The sequence below is a fragment of the Xiphophorus hellerii genome, chromosome 3, assembly GCF_003331165.1.
Source record: "Xiphophorus hellerii strain 12219 chromosome 3, Xiphophorus_hellerii-4.1, whole genome shotgun sequence".
NCBI lineage: Eukaryota > Metazoa > Chordata > Actinopteri > Cyprinodontiformes > Poeciliidae > Xiphophorus > Xiphophorus hellerii.
Genome location: NC_045674.1, coordinates 32355948 through 32360960, shown reverse-complemented (window position 1 = coordinate 32360960; position 5013 = coordinate 32355948).

Below are 5013 nucleotides of genomic sequence, written 5' to 3'. Positions count from 1 at the left end.
GGACATTTTGGAGGATTTAATATGGGACATTTGGGTGGAGTGACTACAAGGACATGGGAGAGGATTTATTATGGGACATTTGGGAGGATTTCATATGGGATGTTGGGGAGGATATAACATGTCACATTTGGGAGGATTTAACATGAGACATTTTCAAGGATTTAATATGGGACAGTTGAAGGATTAAATATTTGACAATTGGGAGGATTTAATATGGGATATTTGGGAGGATTTATAATGGGACATTTGGGTGGAGTGACTACAGGGACATCGTAGAGGATTTGGTATGGGACATTTGGGAGTATTTAACATTGGACATTTGTGTGGAGTGACTATAAGGACATGGTAGAGTATTTATTATGTGACATTTGGGAGGATTTAACATGGGATATTTGGGAGGATTTAACATGGAACATTATGAGTATTTAACATTGAACATTTGGGAGAATTTAACGTGGGACATTTGGGAGGATTTAATATGGGATCTTTGGGAGGTTTTATAATGGGACATTTAGGAGGATTTAATATGGGACATTTGGGAGGATTTATAATGGGACAATTGGGAGGATTTAATATGGGACGTTTGGGTGGAGTGACTACATAGACATGGTAGAGGATTTGATATGGGACATTTGGGAGGATTTAACATGGGACATTTGGGAGGATTTAATATGGGAAATTTAGGAGGATTTCATATGGGATGTTGGGGAGGATATAACATGTCACATTTGGTAGGTTTTAATATGGGACATTTGTGTGGAGTGCGTACAGGGACATGGTAGAGTATTTATTACGTGACATTTGGGAGGATTTAACATGGGACATTTGGGAGTATTTAACGTTGGACATTTGGGAGTATTTAACATGGGACATTTGTGTGGAGTGACTACAAGGACATGGTAGAGTATTTATTATGTGACATTTGGGAGGATTTAACAATGGACATTTGGGAGGATTTAATATGGGACATTTGTGAGGATTTAATATTTGACATTTAGGATTTAATATCAGACATTTGGGACGATTTATAATGGCCCATTTAGGACGATTTAATATGGGACATTTGGGAGGATTTAATATGGGACATTTTTTATTAGGATTTAATATGGGACATTTGGGAGGTTTTATAATGGGACAATTGGGATGATCTAATATGGGACATTTGAGAGGATTTAACATGGGATATTTCGGAGGACTTATAATGGGACATTTGGGAGGATTTAACATTTGATATTTGGGAGGATTTATAATGGGACATTTGGGAGAATTTAACATGGGACATTTTGAGGTTTTAACATGGGACCTTTGGAAGGATTTAAAATACAACATTTGGGAGGATTTATATGGGACATTTAGGAATATTTAATATGGGACATTTGCGAGGATTGAATATGGGACCGTTTGGAGGTTTTATAGTGGGACATTTAGGAGGATTTAATATGGGACATTTGGATGTGAACAGATAAGAGAGATAAGGAAAAGATATATAATGTAATAATATATAATATAATATATAATGCCACATGTTCCCATTGAGTTAGCCTAAAAACGACATACAAACTCAAAAATTGCTCAAAAAATAAGTAGGCTTAATGGTGCTGTGCTGCACCATTTTCCCTTCAGTACAACACCCAGATCCATTTACCAGTTCCGAAACCTGACCAAAACTACTCTGAGTCATTACCTTCAGAAATAATTAGATTTGGTTAGATATAAAGCAGGTTTAATGCCAAAAATTATCAAATGTTACAAGAGGAATGGTTTTCATGAAGGAGAAAACAACAGAAGGCATGGCTTCTTTCACTTGAATCATTTCCATCTGGTAGCTGAAAGATTCTTCAGCTCATGCTGAGACCTCTTCCAGCTCCGGATGTGTCTTGGTGGTGGGGGAAGGGACTGGGCGAAGGCCTTTGTTAGCTCTGATTGTCCAGACCTGAATAAAAACTGTTTTTTCCACTTAGAATTCAGTCCTGTTGTGGCATTTGGCATTTATACTAATTCTAAAATCTATGGCAATGTCTGCTGTAGATTGCTGGCCCTGTTTGATTTTCATTAACTCGTGTGAGTTAAATGATTTATCCGAGTCGTGACTAAATATCTGTCGAAACTCTTTCAGGAATACATCAAACGAGCAGTTATAACTGGCTGGTGACGGAAACCGGGCCTGGGCCCAAGCTAAAGCCCGCCTGGACAACAAGGACAAAACATAAGCAATCTTGGCGTTGTCATGAGCAAAACTCTGAGATGAATGATTGAATATAACATTGCAACAAAAAACCCTGACACTTGCTCAGATCACCGGTGAATCTTTCTGGGGTTGGAGGATGGATCTGGGAAAACGTGGGTTGGACTGGTCGGTCCGGGGGGTCTTGAACAGGCGCAGGATCTGGAGAAGGAGTTGGAGGAACAGAGCTTTTAAGAAAATTAGCAATTTCTATTAGCTGTCAGTTGGTCTCGGCTTGTCGTGTGCTAAGTTCTCTTAAAGCGGTTTTGTGTGACTGTAGCAGGGTGTGTTGTTCAGTTAGCGTTCTCCTGATCGCATCTGCTGGGCTTGTTTGCTGGCCTGAGTGTTCTGTCATGTTGGGTTCAATATTTCTAGCCCACATGCAGAACACAGGAGAGACGTATATAATAAAGTGAATTTATTGAGAACACAAATTAGGGAAATGGTGTAGTGACGGGTTTAATCCAGGGAAGAAACGGGCTCACAAAACGCTCGGTTCACTCTCAGACGCAGAATGGGGAGATGGCGAGTTCAATGCCGTCGGAGACAAGAGTAACAACTGATAATCGGAGCGATCTTACTTGTTAGATGGAGGTTCGGAGTTTGGAAGGGTTTGCTGAAGGGTCCAGGGTCTTGGCCACCTTGTGGGTCCAGATGGTCCAGTGCTTGACCACAGAAATCCAGAAGGCAATGAGGAAGTGAGACAGAGGGCGGACAGGTAGGCTCAGATGCAGCGGGGACAGACGAATGGCATGACTGCCAACCAGGAAATCCAGGAGGGCCTTGTGATCAGACGGAGGAGGTAGGTATGGAACTCGGGCGACCAGTGGGTAAGTTCCACGGTGTCAACGAGGAGATCTTTGTCAGGAAAACAAGGTTTGATCTACACTAGGAGGATCCAGGGTGTCTCGAGGGGTCAACTGAAGACAGAGGAAAGCAAAGAGGAAATTACTAGGCAATCAGAACAACTAGGAATGCAGGGACAAGCTCTAGGAGGCTCAGAGGTACCGTTACTGGTTAACACTCAGGCATCGAAGTGCTGGCAGTCCGCTCCTCTTGTACAGGCTGCCTGATGAGCTGATGAAACTCAGGTGTGCAAGATGACGGCACCAAACTCCGAAGAGAGATGAGTCTGGCACTATCTGGTGGCTGAATGGTGATTAGCAGCAAAAAGGAACCCACAAAGAAAACCGAAGAACCCCGGAACACAACAAGAATAACTGTTTTCCAGCATTGTAAACTAAAAAATGCAATGTATTCCTTTAAATGTAGACAGAGGACAAATATAATATTGTTATGTTAAGATCTCCATCTTAACATAAAAATTGATTAATGAAAACACAGAAGAAGAAAACTATTTACTTCTGACCTTTTTACATTACATTTTATTCTTATTTCTTTTTCCAAGTACTGCCTTTATATTCCTCTTTAAATTAAACTCTTATATTTTGCTACAAAAAATACCAAAGTGTGTTTCTAGATCCTGGATTGATCTCAAAGTAGCCTGTTTTTCAGCCACTCTATAGTGTGAAAGGCTTCTTTAGGCCCCTTTGTATTAAGTGCAGTGTGTGAAAAAGCACATGGGCTGTTAAAATTCCTGGCCCAACCTGCTGTGGCGCTGTTGAGCATCTACTCGACACACTCACACACACTTATGTCCCCTCTTAGCAAAAGTTTAAAAAAAATTTCCAGATGGTTTTTAACACACACACACCCACACACACAGGACGATGGCACAGTACAACAGGAAAGACAAGGATCCGACGGGGAAACACAAACACAGGTGAGTATAAATACATCAGGGGAACGAGACACAGCTGGGAACAATGAAAGTCAAAACACACAGACATGGGGACTAAATTTTCCAAAAACACACACAGAAATCACACATACTACTATTACTATTACTATTACTATGGCAACGTAACGCAGGTAAACTTATCTATGGTTTTTATTTATTATTTTAAGACCTAATGCTACTAATCAATATATGAAAGAGTGAAAAAGAATATAAAGTTTTGCAGAAAGGAGCACTGGACAAATATCTGTACACCAGAACCAGACAGCAGCTGGTGTCTGTCCAGCTGCTGGCACATAGCTGCAGGTATGGTAAAAAGCATTTGTTTTAGGATTACAGTTTCCTTTTGGTTCCATTTCAACTAGGAGCTGTTACCAAAAAACTTGAACAAGCAAGACAGCATTTGTGCAGGTCTAGGTTTATTTTGAGCACACATTGAGTTCACACATTTAATTACCTGAAAGATAAATCATCAATATATGAAAGATAGCTAAGGAAAGAAAGCTATCTTTCCGTAGCTGAAAGATTTCCATTTGTAATCCATGTAAACTATCCTGATGCACTACACACACATGTCTCCGGAGCTGGTCAGAGAAGAAAAGTACCGCTGAAGGGAGAAGAAAAAGAAATGGCAGACTACATAGAATGAGCATGTTAGAGCAGAATTAGAGAAATTTCCTTTAATGAAATTACACATAAGAGCTGCTGTGATATGAGACAATTATGTTTATGTTGAACAGGACAATATGCATTCTGTTCTGGGATTTCTTCAGTGAGTGTTACTTTATTTAAGCTGTTTACTTACATAGAATGGCTACTGTTAAGGAAAATGATTATTTTACTACTTAATACAGTTAATTTTACGCATGTGTAAAAGGGTAGGTTTGATACTCTTGTTTTGAACCGGACAGACAGGGGTTAGAATGCAGATCACTAAATGGGGCCGCTTGCAGCCCGGCCAGAACACAGAACCATAAATTAACATTCTTGC